The sequence below is a fragment of the Carettochelys insculpta genome, chromosome 4 (genome assembly GCF_033958435.1).
Source record: "Carettochelys insculpta isolate YL-2023 chromosome 4, ASM3395843v1, whole genome shotgun sequence".
NCBI classification, from domain to species: Eukaryota; Metazoa; Chordata; order Testudines; family Carettochelyidae; genus Carettochelys; species Carettochelys insculpta.
In genome coordinates this window covers 114,515,969-114,535,345 of record NC_134140.1, presented here as the reverse complement: position 1 = coordinate 114,535,345, position 19,377 = coordinate 114,515,969, and the positions used below count along the sequence as shown (strand labels likewise).

Sequence of the window (19,377 nt, the reverse complement as noted above, 5' to 3'; positions counted from 1 at the left end):
CAGAGGACATATGAACTCTGTGTTTCTTAACATTTTTTATTATAACTCTTCTATTTATGGCAGGTGACTGCCTGAAGGGCCAGGTTCAATTCCTAGGGGATTCCATCAATAATACAACCAAACCAGCTCAAGCGCCCACACACAGTAACCTGGGACAATCTCACCCTACCTGCTGGGTGCCTGTAAAGGCTGTTCTTCCCTTCTCACAAGCGCAGAGTCCAAGATAAAAACAGCTTGTTTAATAACAGTAGCCTAACAGAAATTTACATAGGGACACACGCAGTATTTACAAACAAAGGAAAGAAAAACTCCACTGAGCAAGCACTGTCCCCAGAGTCTGCTGAGTCAAGCCCCTTGCTTAGCGCTCTTTATCTGCACACCCCCACTTATAGAGTGTACCTCCGCCTCAACTCTCCACCCAGTGCAGTCTGGTCCATACCAGCCCAGAGTTCACAGGTGTATCAGCATGGACACTCTTGCCACACAGGGGCAGGATCATCTGCTGGCTGCCGCTTGCTGGCCACTTGCCTGCTGCTCTCCACTGGCCACCCCTTGCTGGCTGCTTGCCATCTGCTCTCCACCAGCTCCTTTTCCATTGCTCTGTGGGTCTGGCTCTAGACAAAACCCTGTGATATCAGCTCTCAGTGCCTTCAGGTCAGGGCCTAGCCACAAGAGTCTCAGTATCCACCAGAGTGGATTTGCACACAATAACTACAGACCCCAACATTGGTTTGGGCTTTAGTTCTGTTTTTGAATGGGGGTTGGCGGAGAGAGGGCAAGGGCTAGTCAAACCAGACTTATGGCTGCAAGCCAGAACGCTCCCAGCTGGTTCAACCAGTAGCCCTCCCCGCTTCTACTCCACAGTACTCTGCCGAGAAAAGCCCTGTGTGATCCACATCTTACACAGTGATGAGGACTGACAACAATAATTTCAAGCACTGGTGATGTTGCACAATTCCTGCCCTGGGTGATAACATAAGTTACGTCTTTACAACAAGAAGTTGTTCAAAATAGGTGAAACAACACTGTTTCATCTGCTATCCAGCAGGTCTTTCAAACAAAGAAACTATTTACATAGAAACAACCTGAAACTCTTGCTATTTCCATGTAAGTGATCTGTAAAGAACATCTTCCTCAAATTCTTGCTTCCACATTCCTGACATCATGAATAAAAAAAAATTGGAGTTACTTTATGTTCATCTTTTTTTTTGTATTTATCCTTTTTGCGCAATCATAAGTATGATGGCAAGTTATTGCCTATAGGCAATTTCTGCCAACCGACCAGTTATGATTAAACTGTTTAAACAAATGCATTGCAATGGTAGAAAAAATTTATGTGTCTGAAAATTGTATGTACTAGGGGAGTACTTATAATATTTTTAAATGGATACTTTATAAAAAAAAAGATTGAGAAACACTGGTTTACATCACACTGAGCTCTAAATAAATAATAAATATTGCCTTTTACTGTGGGATTTCATCCTGTATTTGTAACTTTACACTTCTTTTTAACATTTAGCTAAAATGAAAGTGTATATGTGCAAGTGGTGTCTAGAGCATAGTAACGGGAAAACGTGAGCTCATGCTCTTCTTTTTATTGAAGTCTATATACTTAAGCCCGGATGTGGCTGGCAAATGGGGCAAGGTGTTAAATCTTTTCAAAATATATCCAAAGTGTTATGTGCACCTGGTGAAGGTCTCAAATACTCCTTTAACATGTGGCCCCAGCACACGGCATGGAAATGTAGGGCCAGATTTTTCTCTCCTGTGTTTCACATCTGCTTAGCACAGTGAAGGAAAGTTCTCTGGTTCTAGCGTTGTACGGTGCCAACCTAGTTGTAGCTGCCCTAGGGCCGCTCTAATTTACACCAGTTGCACTAGGTCTGTAATGGATGCAGTGCCAGTGGGTAGGAGTTGCTCCACTCTGCCACATCAGCATATATCTCTGATCTCTGCCAGCCCTACACAAGCAAAGAGTTCTCTTATGCAAGAGAAATTCCCTATTTTCCACTAAAGGCCAAACTCAAGGCCCTTAGCCTTGGTTGAACAGCACAAAATGCCTGTATCTCAGGGGAGATCTGGCTCACATTGTTTACTAATGCAACAGCACTATTGAACAGCATGAACAACTCCCCCACCCCCAGATGTGTTTTGATCAGCAGCCAAATTTTTTAGGTTGGTTCTGACAACAGCAGGCAGACTGGGTAGAGCTTGAAAAGATTCACCATGTGGATGGTGCCTGGAAGAGCTTAAGAATTACTACCCGTGCTTTTTGTGCCAGTACTTGCTGATGCTGAGTACCAGCTCCTCAGCAGCCCCATTCATGGGATTGGCTCAGATGAGCGAGCGAGAAGCCAGCAGAGTACAGGCTCTCTCTTTTTTTTTTTAACCAAAAAGGCACTGATTACTACCAAGATGAAAGAAAAACAAATATCAATCCAACATACATCAGCCGAGAGGGGAGGTGGCACAGATGAGCTGGACTTAAGCCACTGGATAGAACTGATTGAAAAGTAGAAGACACCTTAATATTTTCAGTTCTAATACTGAGTTCTTACTATTGATATTTCCAATGAGGAAATACCTGCATGTCTTAGGTTCCTATTAGAAACTTAAGAAGAAGCATGGCCTGATTTGTTTCAATCTTCTGTAATACAATCTTAAATACCCTACTAGAATTCTTTCACTACAGCTACCACTAGTAAAGAGATCAGAGGTGCGGAAGGGACCAGAGGGATGTTTCTCTTGCTACTCTGCTGCCAAATAGGCCTGCAGAATGAGAGGGACTTGTCCAGCCTCTAGAGTGAGCATAACCGTACATATCTAAGGGCAGGTCTACACTACCCCAGAAGATCGACCCACTCAGGGTTGGTCTTCCAGTGTTGGATTTCGCGTGTCTAGTAGAGATGTGTGACATTGACCTCTCAGGGTTCACAGTCAACCCCTGCACTCCTTGTGGGACCAGAGGAGTAAGGGAGATTGACTGGAGAACCTCTCCCATTGACCTTCCCATGTACAGACAGCCAGGTTAGCCAAGCACAGATATGTCGATTTTAGCTACTCAGTTGTCGTACCTAGAACTGTGTATCTGAGATTGAATTTCTTAGCTTTGTGTAGATATGGCCTTAGTTTTCCCTCCCTCCCTTCATCTGTGATCCCTGTTGCAACCTCTGAGGAGTAGATCATACTAGTAGGACTGTCCTGTAGCTTGTAACGGGGAATGGAAGAGCAGATAGAGCATTGCCCTTACTGTGTTCTGGCTGTGTACTGGTATTACTCCATATAGCAGAATGCAACAAGGACATACTTCCATTGCCCTCCCTGATTCAAGCACGGTTCATGTTAGCCACGGGAACCCTTTTCAGCTTCCCTCTAATGTTCAGCAGTTGTGGGAAATCATCATACATAAATATCCTCTGATGAAGGAATTGCTCAGACTACTAATTATAAAAACGATCATCTGAAACTGGTGCATGAGGGTAAAATGAGTGACAGGCTTGTGCTTGTAGAAAGGGGAGTAATCAATGGTCAGACATTATTTGAACCAGTTAAATAAAAACTTCACAACTATTAATTCTTCATCATTCTTGAGTCCAGGGTCAGCATCTCCACCCAACTCTGGGAAACACATTGGCTCAGGGGCCTTTATGACCTCATTAACAATGGTTTCCTCACCCAGCGTAACATTAGGCTTACAGTCATTTTCTGACCGTCCTGGCACAGAATCAGTCTTTGGCCTGGTCTACACTAAGAGATAAAGTTGAATTTAAGGCTTCATGGGTGCTTTTAAAAATTCTCTGTCTACACCCCACACACACTCGATAAGTCAATTCTAAACAGCTGTAATGTCACCTTCTGTATTGCTGACGTGTCTGCACGTGGTGGCTTGGCAGTGAGGACCAAACAGCAGCAAATGAGACAGCAGGGTGTCATGTCCTGCATTGGGTGAAGGTTTCTTCCCTGCACATGATATAGCAGGAGGGGCTGATATATTTTTTTCAGAACGTCACATTTGTATGTGGAGGTCCTGCTCTCCCACTGGTGCCAGGCTCTCTTATTTCCCTCTTGCACACCAGCAGTTATTTTACTACACACCTAAGCCCTCTGGCATTTCCTGCCTACCTTGCTGCATGTGATCTGGCGTTCATCCACTGTGGAATTGAAGGTATTCTTTCACCATGTGTCCATTCACATGGTCTTCAATGGGGGAATAGAGCCTAACCAATAGAAAGCAAGGCACTCTGTCTTTCCTTCTCTTCTTCTGAGTGATGCTATCCACTGGGTTTCCCACTTTTCCTATTTCCTTCTGAAAATTGGCCTTCTGGTTTCAATGGGAGGGGAATGAGGGCAATGTGGTCTGGGAAGATGACAGTGGGTGCTATCAGGGCACATTTAGTTAAAAGTTCTGTGATGCAGATGACTCAAACAATAGCTCGTTGGGGAAAGAGGCTTCTGAAAAATGGCCATTTATTTTGAGGGCAATGCAGTGTGGGAAGACATCACACTCTCACAACCATTTGTGGCGATTTCTTTCCCATAATGCAGCAGCGAAAAAACCCAGAATGCAACAGGGCTCAGGGAACTGTGGGATAGGTTCCCACAATGCACTGCTGGAACAGTCGAACTTTGGCAATTAGTGGGGACACACTAAGTTGACTTTGTGGGCAGGTGTGGGCACTCGACTTTATAAAAGCCAATGTTACAAATTCAACTGATAAAGTCAACTTTTATTTTGTACGGTGGAGATACTGTATGAGTCATCACACCTTCATGCCTTTATAGGGTCTGGAACAGCTACAGCACTGATATGCCTGTGCCATTTTGAAATTTTACTCCCCATGAAGACCTACCCATTACTTACAGCCTAGCAACCATAACTTACCAACTAACTTACTCTACCTAACCATGCTCTCTACCTACTGAGACTGTACACATTGGGATTGCAAGGACAGAGCCGGTTTCTGGGCTTTCTCTCTAGAGAAATTGGCACGAATGCAAGCATCGGCATTAATGTATGTTTCATGCAGAATTCCCTTCATGCACAAGACGACACTTCAGTGGTGTCCACTGTCGAACAGTGACCAGCTGTTCCTCTGCTTTCTCTATGCACAAGTTATTTCAAAAACACAGCAAGTTCTGTCCCAGAAGCATACAGTGCAAGCAAGAGATTAGACAAGGAAGGATATTTCTGTAGATCTCGCAACAGGAGGCAGAATGATATTTGAAATTGTCCTGCAAGTTCAAGAGCATTTTACTTTCACTCTTAACCTTTTGGTAGGAATTAATAAATCATGCAGGAGGTGTTCTGCAGGTCAGGCTGCTCACTGAGCGCTGAGTCACAATTTTACATTGCACTAGCAAACTCCTGTGTTTGCCTGCTTCTGCAATCGCTGCTGCTTTTTTGTTACTCCTAGGGTTTGCTCAAGCCCAGACGGTTTAAAAAACAAACTTGCAATTGTTTCAAGCTTCATTGAAATGGTGATTCAAAACATCTACGTTACTGCTCCTACTGTTGCTAGCATAGACAGAACTGGACCAAGGCTAGGGGTGGGGTAAGAAATATTTGCAAAGCTCTCTTGGTGTAGGGAAGATTAAAGGGTGTTATCGGAGATGGAAAGGCGAGTGAGGCAGTGATGGAGGCACACAATATGCACACAGGAGACCTGGTGGGTTCAAAATAAAATTTATTACTTTTATAACTTGACCCTGCAAAAATTTCCCTGTGAATGTAATTTCACTGAGTAGTCTTTGCAGAATCAGGGCCCAGTACTATATGGCACTCCATGCAGCCAATAACTCAGGCAACCAATGAGTGACTTCAGAACATGCAAGCAACAAGTACTCACATTGGTGGCCAGAGCTTTTAAATCTTTCCTGGCACACTCTAATTCTGCTGCAAAATCAGAGGCTGAGCTTCTATTCCGAATGGAAAAGGACTGGAGAACACCCCTTTATGGACACAGATGACAATAATCTAAGCTGGGGTGAGCAAACTTTTTTCATCAGGCACCACTTTTCTTCCCTGCAATTAGCAGCCCCCCTCCCCATCTGCCTAATGTAATCCAAACCGACAGAAATTACGGTAATGTACATATGAAAAAAAAATGACCTTTTGGCAAATGTAAGAAAATAAGTCTGCAGAATGTAAAAACTTTGTTAATCTATAGCTAAATGTCAATACACATACATATAAACAGTAACATATTTCAACATTTTTAATGAGGTGGCTGAGCCTGCAATCCAGCAGGTGATTGTGCTGGGCCCCCCCCGCTTACAAAATTTCACAACCTCTCTGGGGATCTGCTCCCTACTTTGCACACCCCTAACTAAGCCATAGTTAGGTCTCAACTACTTTGCAACATAAACAATGATGTCTCATTTGTTTCAGGGAAAACATGGCTGGTCCCACCAGCATAAAGAAGTTATAAGAATTTACTGCTATTATGTAACTTGGCAGAGTGTGTCCAAAATACATCTGTGCTGAGCTGAAACAACATTTTAAATGTGCACTTTGTTTTAATATATTGTATCATACATTCATAGTAAATTAAAACCCTATCTTGCAAGTATGGAAGAGATAGGGGAGAGTGCAGACTACGTTTCTACAGAATATGGTTAATAATGATTTTAACAGGTAATTCTCTACAATCCAGAAGGTACATTTAAGGCAAGATTCTGAAAAACCTGCAAGGAATTGAGTACATTTACCATATACACAATATATTGGACCTGATCAATAGGTAGATGTTACCCTACAATACAGGTATAGTTAGAGAGTATAGTTTTTTTGGTTGTAGACAAACAAAACCTAATGTTTCAGTCCCAAAGCTTAATGTAAGAAGGCACAGCAGGGCACAGCATCCATAAGAACAGCTTACAAAAATGACGTCAGATCACAGCTGCAGCCATCTGATGTCTTAATCAGAGCAATCCCACTGCTATCATCAGGGTGTGAGTCACACAACACAGGGCTGCAGAACAGCTGAACCAAAGTGAGCACAATGCTACGAGGTTTCTATTCAAGAACATATGCAGAGACAAAACTCTAAAACACCCCAATCCTACTTCTCCTGCCAGATTCTCTTGCTATTCACACATAAATGGGATCAAGTGATTTCAAATCCGCTGCCGAGAACATTTCCCAGTTAGAAAGTAAATTGATATTGTCTGACACTGCACAGTATGTTGTACTTCATATCAAGTTCCTTCTTGCTCTTTTATAAGATGTTACACTGAGTAGAATACCTAGTCAATGGTCATCTGGATGCTGCAGAAGAGGGCATAAACCGCACACCATGGCCAATTATACAGTATCATACCAATGGGGAAAATACCTTCCCAGCCCTGCATAGTTGATATGTACAGGCTTACTAAGGGCTAAATTCTTTTCTCAGTTAAGCCAATGTAGCTCTATTGATTCCAGGTGTTTGCAATCAATCAGGTGGTATGTAGGCTTTTGGTTTTTATTATTGTGTTGAATAAAGTAACTCCATGGCACAATTAACATTTCTCTTCTACAGATTGGGATGAGACTTACTTTCTGCGGACAGCTTTGCAGCCAAGGAAGAGACTGATCCTGACTGAAAAACCAGCTGCAAGTAGCTGTGAACAATTTGTACAAGCACACGTGGTCCCTGCCTACTAGTGACATTCTTTTTACCGAAGGTTTCTTTGTTGTTGTCACCACTACAGCTCCACCAGTGATAACCATGGTCAGAGCACGAGTGCAAAAATACACCATCAGGCCCCCCCTCATGTTTTTTTTGTATGTGGTGTAGACCTTGTTCTCAGCAGGGCTAGGGAGAGTGCTGATAAAAATGTAGCCAGCTATATTTCACCTTGGACATCAGGCTGTGCTTTATTTAGAGCATGAATGTTGACCAGGGCATTGGGTATCCTCTATTCTTTTGGAAAGGAGCCAGAAGATCTTTAAATATCAGCCAACTATCTCAGATGAGAAGTGGCCACAGTTTAAAGTCAAACAGGAAGAGACAGCAGCCCAAATCCATAAAGGTAGTTAGAGCTCTAACCTTTAGTCTTAGGTGCCAAAGTCCTATTTTGAGACACCACAGAAATTCCCGCTTTGCTGCTGCCCAACCTTGCAGGAGCCTAAACTCACTCAGCACTACTGCTTTGCTGTAAAAGTTCCTCAGCAGCACAGGCAGTGATTTCTGGTTTTGCTGGTGGATACTTTTGACGAAGGGCGTGCAGAGGGAGGGAGGTGCTCTGCCAGTTTTGAGGAGAAGCTCTTTTCAGTATATTTACATACTTTTCATATTCCGGTTATTGAATAAGGGGACTCTCATTGGCTTCTTAATTTAATCATTATTAACACGTATGAACTACATGATCAGGAATGATAATCATTGCACTCACCTACAAGCTAACCAGGGAGGCTAGTGACGACAGAGACTATGTGTCTAACTGTAGCTTTCCAGATGAAGATGCCAGCAGCACAGGGGCTCGTGGTTCACAAGGGCATCCTGGGCCAGGCCAACACACAGAAGGGGCCTTGTCCACCAGCCTGTGGCTCTGTCCCCCGGAGATACTAGCTGTGCTCTGCCCCAGGGCCACAGCCCTGTGTGGACCCTCCCTTGTGCAAATGGCAGGCAGGGCCTTGTGGGGGAAAAAGGGCTGAGGGTGAGTAGAGCGAGGGAAGGGGCTGCGCTGTGGGCCCACCACAGATTAATCCAGGCATGGGGTGCTTGAGTTCTGGAGCATCCATGCAGTTGGTGCCTATGCCTAGAAGCCTGTGTCTGCCCCCTGGGCCTGTGGGGCTTGATGTGGGAGAGGAGATGTGGTGGTGCCATCCACCTTACAGGCATTGGTGAGAACACAGATGTGACAGGGCAAGTTCACCTCCTCTTTGTGCATGAGGGGGGGTTTGAGTAGGGGTCTCCCACACATCTCAAGTGGATGCTGTCATTTTCATTTCATTCACCTTCATCTTCTGTGGCTGAAGGTGTAATCCAAACAGGGACACAATTAAAAGTCATTTGGGAGTTGGGGTGAAGAGAGAGGCCCTGTATCCTGGTGGCTAAGTGGCTGATATACCAGACAACTGCCATCTAAGGGTGCTTTGATTGTACAGACACCTGCAGTGGTACAACTGTTGTACAAGTTTGAGGGGAACAAAGGGGCTAAAGATGTTAACACACCCAGTCAGAGAAACAAAATCTGGAGTTTGGTGGAGGCATCAGCCTGCCTAGTACCCCACAGCAAACACACCATTAAACATCCTAAAGGTACAAGGAGGAAAAGACAAAGCATTTGAAATGTAAAGTATTAATTCAAATGTTCATTTTAACACTGTCCCTTATTTCCATTCCCTTGAGCTCCAGAGAGCTGAGAAGGAAACTCCCTCTTTTTCTGTGTGTCTTAGACAGCATTGGTAGTAGTAACAGCCCTTGTCTGGCAAAGTGGAGTTGGTTGAGAGATGATGAAGTGGCTGCTGTGGAGTGCCAATCATATTCAATCAGATGGTGGAAGGGTGAAGATAGTACCTACACCCCTTTCTCTGGTTTGAGCTGGTCAGGATATTGCTTAGAATTGGAGGAAAAAGTCCCCAGGTAGCAGGAAACATGGGAATGCTAACCTTGAGGGCATAGCTAAACAGCTTCTGTTGCTCTACCCTCTGAAGGTTATTTAAGATCCACACAGGGTGGAATAGTCTATCCCACTCCCCTTATTTTGTCCATCAGTTAAGCCTAATATCCACCATACCAGGCTTGTTTCATTCATTTCCAGTTCCACATCTGTTTTTAATCAAGCATGATTTCAACAGATTCCTTGACTTATAGCAGTGTAGACTTTTTGTTGCAACTAATCTAGTTGCCGCCTGGTTTTCTTGCACCTGTGTTATAAGCTATTTAAAAGAATGTCCTGTATTCCCAAAACATTTATGATGACAGGTTATTGTATCATCCTACAGATCTTGCATTCTTTTCAGAACTGAGCTCACAGTTACGGGGAATTTGTCAGCCCAGTTATCGCAACAGAATTTCAAACAGCCAAGACTGAGGCAGACCCGTCTTCAAACCTTTCTCCCCCAGGCTGCAGAAGGAACTGAATCAAGGTCTAATCCCAGGTGAGTGCCTTAAGTACAGGGCTAAAAATGAAGGCGAACATCATCACCTCCCTCTTTCCTGATTGATGTGAATGAGGCAGGTGCCTGCTGAACTCCACTAGTAGAGGCATGAACCTTCCCATAGCCCGGTTTTTAGGCACCTAACTATTGGGGGGTGGGGAAGACTTTGGACACACACCTCTCCTTTGGGTCTCACGTCGGCTACCTGAGGCAGGAGGCCACCTAGAATACTGACTTTTGCAGATCACATACTAAGGTACTATCTCCTCCTTTGTTTTATAGGGAGCCAAGCTGCCTAGCTCAGGCTTAGTCGATCACAATGCTATTCAGGCACTTTTCTAGCATCACCTTGCTAAGGACTGTAATGCCTAAATCTGTTTGCAGACCTGGGCGAGCGCTACTAATTATGCAGCATCCTTCCACACTTGCTGGGAAGAGGAGCCTGAGCAACAGAGAGATGGAGACAGAGCACTTGCAGGCAGGGCCTCAGAGGAGTCAAGCAGAGGGCAGGGCAGGGCAAGGATGTTTGATTTTCTGCAATAAGAAAGTTTCCAGAATAGGGCTCACTGTCTCATACAGGAAACATCACTGTGTTCTGAACTAAAGCCTGCTGCACTTATCTGAGACACTCAAATGAAGCAGAAGTGCAGTCGCAGAAGATGCCCCCGGGACAGAATATTGAGCATTGTGTAGGCTGTATTCCTGGGGCTTATAACATTTATGTGATTGTCTGTTATGAGATCACTGTTGTGGTCTTTAACTCCCTTTCTCCTTCCTCACAGGTGATAACATCTGACATCTATGTAGTGATCCATATGCTCCCCAGAGCAGCTTCTTGCATGTATGTTTGAGCGCAGAAATGTGTTTCTGTTCTATTCGGTTGCTGGTTTTTTTGTTCTGTGGCGTTGTGCACATTTAAAGTACAGATTTCAGATGCCTATTACATTTTTTTGCTCAGGCTTACTAAAACAAGACAGCTTTATATTCACAGTACATAACAATGTAGATGTTTAAATATCACTTTCAAACAATCAAGGCATTTAATCGTTTTAATTTAGGTTGACTGTGGGACTCAGAAGCAATTTTAAATTTACAAATATTTCATGACTTTTCTCCTTTTAGAGTTTACATGGCTATTTTATTGATTAGATATTGCAGAGCAGGCTGTCAGATTTCTGTTTACCAGTAATGGACTATTAGGGGTATACTGCCGTATTTTAATGGTTCATTTTAGTTATATATGGTTAGGAGCCCAGACCCCTTTTGTTACACATAAATTGAGTCCATGGCAGTGCAGTACTGGGAAAAAAATTGTCCTCCAGCTATGTGCTCTCCATTACCCACCCAAACCGCAGACATATATGCCCCGATTTTCAAGTAACTTCTGCCTAAGTGAATGAATAGTTTTGCCTACTTGACTTAGCCATGTTCCCAGGGAAAAAGGCATAGCTATTTGCAACCTTGACTTGGAAACCCAAAACAGGTATTTATGGTGAGGTTGTAGTCAGTTACGTTACCAAGTGAAAATATGAGACAAAGTGAAATGCTTCAGTTACTTCATCCTTGGCTGTTCAAATACCCAGGCCTAATAACTTACATTTTGAAATAATTTACATAAATTAGAAGTGTGTCCAGGCCACAGACCTGCGCGCTAGCTCAGAACTTCCCCAAAGTTCAGAGGTGTTCACTGTGATGATCCTGAACAAATTTTGACTATCCTGAATCATATGTACATTAAATCTTATTAAATTAGGTCCAGTAACTTGGGGCACATTGTTTTCAAATGCACTTGTGTGTGTTTGTGACGTTGCATGTGCCTTCTCTAGTGGGGGATGAATGCTTCTGTACTTTCTCAGTTATCAGCCCCTGGAAGCCAACCCGCAGAGAGTTATGGAGGCATTAGTTTAATGTGGATTCTTCAAGGACCAACAGAAAAAAAAAACTTTAGAAAAAATAGCCTTGTTTTTAACTGACTCAGGGCCTTCCTCCCTCCCTCCCTCCCTCCCTCCTTCCTTCCCTCCCTCTTCCAGTAAACAGCCGTGCCCTAGTCTGTAGAAGGCCCCCGATCATTTGGGAAGGGGTGAGACAAGTAGGCCATTGTAGACGCAGACCGAGCACTGATGCAGCTGTGCCTCTATAAGCTCTCTTGGGGATCTGCTCTGATGTGACAGGAGAGAGCTGTCCTGGCGTCATAATAAATCCATCCCACAAAAAGTGGGAACAGTGGGAGAAGCTCTGTCAGTGACAAAGCCCCCATCTGCCCTAAGGGTTAGGTCAGTAAAACAAAGCCAGAAGTGCTGTAGCACCTTAAAGACTAACAATATTATTTATTAGGTGATGAGCTTTTTTGGGAAGGACCCACTTCTTCAGATTCTGGAGGAGAACTCAGAAGAAAATGGAGAGAAAATTGATCACTTAATTGACACGTCCCAGAGTCTCCCCCTGCCCCTCTCTACCCCCTTTCCTCTCCCTGTCCCTTCCTCCTTTTTAATTTTTATATTTAGCTGATTCCTCAGTTTTCTCTCAGTTTGCCTTATAGTTCTGCCCCAAAATCTGAAGATGTGGGTCTTTCCCACCAAAGCTCATCAATTAGTAATAATAATAAAATAACAATAATGTTAGTCTTTACGTGCCACAAGACAGCTTGCTTTGTTTTGTGAAGATGCAGACTAACACAGCCTCCTCTCTGAGGCTTAGGCCAATGGAATGCTTATCCACACTCCTGAGCAACATAGATTTAGTAACATAACATATAGCCTATGTAACAGTACCATTTTACATAAGCAGTAACATAGACATAGCCTAACTTATAATTTGTTTGTCATCAAACTACTGTTCTCCAACCAAAACCTGCTCATCTTTATAAACAGTTATTCTGAAGCACAGTGACATTCTTAAGGAGCATAACTAGTGAAGTAAGGCTCAATAGCTCTTTCCCCTGTTTGTGTGCCACGTGGCTGTCCCAAGTTACACAACATTTAGGTGCTGCCATTACAGGAGCTAATTTCTATATTGTGTCATTGCTTTTTCTTTTTCATACTTTGTTACTTAAGATTTTTGTTAAGTGGCCTATTTACAGAATTAATATTTTGTTGCCAGTTCCCCCCCTGCTTAGGCTTCTGCAAATGACAAATCATTTATAGTCCTGTTGCTACATTAAAAGCTTTAGAATGACACCGCTATTTAGTTGTGTATTTTAAAATTATTTACTACGCATGTAGTCCCGTTGAGTGGCATTAGGTTACTTTCAGAACAAGGTGCTACTCAATGTGATTGCGTCTACACTAGCAAGTTGTTTCAGAAAATCTGGCCCTTTTGCAAAAGAACACACAGACTCTCTATACACAACATGTGCACTTTCAATCTGAAATCGAAAGAATGCAGCTCTTTTTCTGGTAGCTCTCCTCGGCTCCCAGATCAGGAAGAGTGCCTTCTTTCAAAAGCTTCTTACTGAAAAAAAAAAGAGCAGTCCTCCTGGCACTGGATTTTTCAGTCCCTGGCCTGTTCTTTCGAAAGAGCAGGGTTGTGTGGAAGCTCTCTGTTGAAAGAGCAGATGAATCTCTCAATCAGCTTTTTTCTGTGTTGATGTGGTCTTTCATAATAAGCTTTTTTGGAAGAGATCTTCCTGAAGAATTTCTTTGGAAAGAGCTCTGTAGTGTAGATGTAGCCTGTGAGTAAAAATAGCTGAATCTCACCTCTAATGAGAAGCCAATGTGGGCACCACTTGCTATTAATTAACTTTTAAGCTCCAGAAACCTTCAGAACTTGGGGAGCTCCAATACAGTTGAGACCCAGAATTAGAATCCTGGACAGACAGTATCATTAGTAAATAAAATGTTCTCAAAATTAAACTTGATAAATAATTTTACATTATGCATGAATAGGGCTACAAGATTGAAACAAAAAGAAATCAAAATACAGGGGGAATGAAACATGAGAGCAGTTTAAACCTTGGAGATTAGTTAGCTAGCTCCATGTTGCTATGATAAGAATGTTCAGCAAAACTGATAGTATCAAACAGTACTTGTGTAGCTGGAAATCAGCAGCATCTGTCCTGAGCATCATCTCTCTGTTTGAGCAATTCCCTTGCTTCAAAACCACTTACAGAATTTCTACTGCAGGAACAAGTGCCAGATGGATGCAGTATTATTAGCAAAGCAGATTAGTGTGGGGGAGGGAAGTTAACATAAAGATATGTATAGAAAGTGTTAAATGGCACAGGAGCTATTCGCTCCCCATCTCATGTTGTATAATGCAGTTGTGAAGACCAAACTAGATCTTCTGTCCAAGAGCCAATAACTGCATGTATCTTAACAGCTGGTACTGGCCTGTAAATCACATGGATTTCCTTAAAAATCCCTTTTGCAATTACCTTAAAATGTAATATACCCTCATGCCATACAATAACACCTAGAAGTGTGCAATGTTTGGAAACAAGATTTCATAATCAGCTACCTCATCCTCACAGGTGTGTATTAAAATTGCATACGTTAGCTGCAGACACCTCCTAGCAAGGTGGAATTATGAAAGGATGAAAAGGAGGGTGAGTTTAAGGATATATCTGCAAGTTAAGGTTCCTCTCTTCACATTTCGCTTACTGGGAGTTTGCTGCAGGGAGGGCTTGCAGAATAAGGACCTATTACAAGACTATTATTTCTGAAGTCCAAAATATTTCAATAGAATATTGCTTCCCCATCCATTCTTCCTAAATCTACTCTCCCTCCTCCCATCCCCAATAAGTTGCCAATTAAACCCAATGCGGAATGAAAGCAGAAAGGGTACAGAAAATTAGATAATGAAAATATTGAAAGGAAAGTATATTGATTATTTTCACCAACCCCTTTATATGAAATTAATTACTCCTCCAAACCTAGGAGGACATACTGGTGGCTCCAGAAAAGACTTTAACAATATTAAAAGCTGGTGATATGTTCTCAAGGGATTTCAGAAATTTCCCAGCATTTACTATCTGAATTGTAACAGCTGTGAAAATGTGAATTATTGACCAGCTAATTGAACAGTGGTGCAATATAACCAGCAAACAAGAAACCAGATTTGGCCTCAGTAAGGAAATTTTTCAATATGTTTTTCATTCAGGTTTAATTTAACTTTACTTTTGAAATCTAGGTCTTAGGAAAAGGATAGATATCAGGATTTTCAGTTTTAACCCTCAAACCAGATCCCTTAGTTTCAGAACTAGTCCTCTGCACAAAATACACTTAGAGCTGTGAATGCTTGAGTGCTTTAATATTAAAAAAAATTCAACTTACCCACCAAAGAGAAACCAATTACTTAGTATTGTAGGTAAAGAAAGTCATACCTATGTGCACAGCAAGTGCAATATGATCTGGACTCCTTATAAATGTGTGAATACAAAAAGATTAGATTTCATGCAAAAATACTTATCCAGCAAAAGCAAATTGAATAACCAGTTCCCCAGGAGCAATTAAATGGGGAAGTTAATTGCTCTTGTGAGAGAGAACGTCAGAAATTCATCCCTTCATCTGTTTTAAATCAAGCTTTTAAAATTCAGCTGTCCTCTCTCCCAGGAGAAGGATCCAAGAATATATAAACCACCCACTCTCACACATGATTCTTCTCTTTTCCTCCCACTGCCTTTCCCTTCCTGTTAGATATCTGGTGCCAGCTGCTCAAATCCACCAGCATCGCTGCTTTGAGCCTCTGCAACAAGACCTTAGATCACCTCTATTTGTGTAATGCAATTTGTGTAAGTGCAGTACCTGGGGTGCTCAGACACATAAAGCAGATAAAAAAGCTGAGGAGAGGAAGAGACAGGAAACATGAAGTGAATTAAAAGCAGCATCATCTCTTTCTCCACTGACTAACAATAAAACTTCCATTGTAAGGTCATGAAATGAATCCAACACATACTCTGTGGGGATAAACAAAAACAATCAATTTCCCTCAGAAGTGTGATGAGTCTTCCATTATGCCCTGTAGACAGACTTCTGTTTCTGTGTAATCGTGGTGGGGGGGATGAAAGAGCAGAGCAGTCTCTTCTGAGGACACTGTTCCTCAAATAGTTAGGCTATGGTCTGGTAGACCATCCCCATACAAAATGTGTTGTCAGAAGTTTTGCCGGCAGCGTTCTGCCTCTCAGCCATGAATAGCACTGCTGTCAACAGATTGTCAACACAAAAAGTTGTGTGGACACTCTGGGGGGCCTTCTCTCAACAGACAGAGCATCCAGAACAATGCGCAGCCGTGTCCGCTGTGCTTCCAGGTGCATGTTTGTTGAGAGAGCGGCCGGACAATTTGGCTGCTCTGTCGATGGAGCAAAGAGCATTGCTGAGCAATCTTGTGTGTGGCTGCACTCTGTCAACAGAAGTTTTGTCAGGAGATCTCTTCCGACAGCAACTTCTGTCAACAGATGGCTGTAATGCAACTGTAGCCTTAGAGTCCTAGGCTCACACGGATTTGGAGCAGGGATGAAAGTAGCTCAAATTTCTTACAGGTACTATTCTATCGCAACCCGTGTCCCTGACAGCTCTTTCAATAACTCCCTGCTGGCTTTTGCCATAGTTCAGCCAGCTGTTGCTGGAACTGCAAACTGGGCACATCCCCTTACTTTCACCTCTGACTCGGAGTCTTTAAAATGAGACTAGGTTGCTCTCACCAGCTATATCATTTCTTTTTGAAGCTGGATGGAAAGCTGAGGTCAGGCTGAATGGTCAAGGTTGTCTTTTCTGGCATTAGAATCTATGAAGGAAGCAGGAGACTCATGGGCCATGGGGAGAATGGGTCTGCTTGGAGTGCCCTCAAGATGTCAATAGACATTTGCATCTCTGCATGGAAACAGTTACTGCAATTGTATCTCATGCTTTGGAGCTTAAAATAGTTACCTGCAGGAGTCAAGAAGGACTTCACCTGCTTTCCCCTCCCCTCACTGCATAATTAGCAAAACATATTGTAGATTGTTTTGGGTTTTCTTCATCTTCCTCTGAAGCATCAGCTAGGGGCCACAGCTGGAGATGGGATACCAAACAGAGTGGATCAGTGTTCTGAGGAGGAACAAATCTTTCTTAGATGCCTGGCTTGCTTACATAGGTTCAGACTGATAGCCATATTCAGAGACTGGGAAAGAACTTTCCCCTAGGCCACACTGGCGGGTATCTTGGGTTTCTTCTACATCTTTCTCTGCAGTATAAGGTGTGAATTACCTAGGAATATACTTGCAATTCACAGTCATTGCAGTGGGCTGTGACCCTTTGGTCTCTCCTTTTCTCTGCATGGTTTATAGTCTCCTAAGGACTTTAGCCAAATCAGTCATTGAGCTTAACAGCAGGGTATTTGGATGACCTATAATGGTCTGTGATATACAGGAAGTCAGCCTAAATGATCAAATGGGTCCTTCTAGCCGTCAAAGCTATGAAACTATGCATTAAACTTTATGAGGGAGCAGGTGTTCAAGGACAGAGGCAGTATGCTTCATGTAGCTGAGGTCTACACAAACTAATTTCCAAATGGTCTCTAAAAGAGGTAACCCACTCCTGTCTATAGTAAAGCACGCCAGCAATTCAATTTAAAGATCTCTCTCCCCACCCGCATTGGCAGAGTCAGGTCTGAAGAAAGATTGCAGTTGCTAGCTAGGTTCTAAAAGGGTTGAGGGGAAGGCGGTGCTTTTGGTAACCACTGTCATCTGTGAATCCATTTATAGTGATACAAGGAGCTGGCTGGCATAAGTTAAAATGGAGGTTCCAGAAGTACCAGGCCAAAATGCCATGTAGCAGCAGAACCCTTTACCCCAAATTAAGAAGCCCCAGATCCTTAAAAAATTTTGAGTGGGTAGTGTAAGCAAAAACAGAAAATCCCTCCAGTGGGGAATGAAAGCCGTCAGAGCAAGATGAACTTTAATGGAGCAAATTAGTAAACCCTTTAAAAAAACCCATCAGATAATCCAAAATGGCTGACATAAAAAAAGATTCAGGCACAAGGTGGTGCTGGTGACATGGAGTGGTTGAACCTTTTCAACTTCTGAAGATAAGATTTGAACTGACTCCTGCTTACCGCTGAATAGTACACATGCTCCTTGTTAAGCAAGTGGATTTTAATCCTGTGAATGATCTATGAGCCATGATTAGAAACAGAGGTCTCCTAGGTTGCGGATGAAGCATATCTGTGTCCTAAGAGAGGAAATGAAGGATGGTGGGAAGCTTTGAGTGCTGGTTGGACACACAGGTGAGGTAGGTAAGGACATCAAGCTCACCTGGGCCAGGTTGGTACTACAAGGATAACGCTGGCCTTGTCTTGCCTGATGTTGTTCATCACTCTTAAAATCAGTGGTGTTGGAAGAAATGCATACAATAGGTGCTTTGTTCAAAGAAAAAGAAAGGCACCGTCCCAAAGAGAGGTGACCTAGGCCTCCACTTGACTAGAATAAGGGGCCCTTTCCATTGCTGGATGTAGTGAATAGTTCCTCTTGTGAAAGTCCCCATCTCTAGAATACACTATGAAGGTTTTGAGATTCGAATTCTCATTTACAGTACCATGAGAACTGCCTGCTGTGCATATGTACTATGACATTCTGGACCTGAGGTTAGTAGCAGAGACCAAGCCTGATAGGCTATATACCAGATCCACAGTGTTACTGCTTTGGCACCTAGTGAATGTGGGGAAGTGAGGAAGGAAGGAGGAGGGGCGGGGGAAGAGAAATCTTGCTCTGTTACTATACAGCAGTGTTAAAGTTTGACCAGGGAACACCAAACTAATATTTTTTATGAAAATTTTCTTCAAAAAAACTGTCAGACAAAAAAAAAAAAATCAAGCTACAGCAAAATCAAAATGAAGTAATTTAATCAGGTATAACAATGAAGTAACACTGTATCTGGTTTTAACAACAGAAAATATACACCTTTATTGTATGATATAAAAAATGTCAGCCACTTACAGCACACCTGTGAGTTGTTCATGGAACACTCATGTTCCAAGAAACATGGTTTAAGAAACACTGATATAGATCACACAAACCACTTTGTCCGTCACAATTCTGATTGATTTGCCCTTGGTCAGGGATAGGAAATGAACGCAGGCCTTCCTAAGGGCCCTAAGTCCCAACAAGTTGATATGGAGACAAGTTTCACAGGAGAAGAGCCCCTACTCTCCTTCAGCTAGGAAACCTATCTTTTTTCTAGTGGTTTGGTGACAGCCAGAGAACTGAGTGACACGGGATCTCTGAGTAGTTAGGGACTTGTTAAACCTCCTTATGTTTATAGGGTTGTATTATACCCAGAGAGTGCAATGTGGCAAGGGAATCCTTCTGCAACATGCAG

At 42.8% G+C, this 19,377-nt stretch overlaps 1 long non-coding RNA gene across 2 annotated transcripts in view; it reads left to right on the top strand.

Moving 5' to 3' along the window:
- Nucleotides 1-11,201, top strand: part of LOC142012782 (uncharacterized) — a 43,364-nt gene extending 32,163 nt beyond the window's left edge. For both annotated transcript variants that reach the window (XR_012645467.1, XR_012645468.1), the window contains exons 2-4: nt 7,521-7,712; nt 9,932-10,087; nt 10,870-11,201. This is a non-coding gene — a long non-coding RNA (uncharacterized LOC142012782). The remainder of the gene's footprint in view (nt 1-7,520; nt 7,713-9,931; nt 10,088-10,869) is intronic.
- The last annotated feature ends 8,176 nt before the right edge of the window (nt 11,202-19,377 follow it).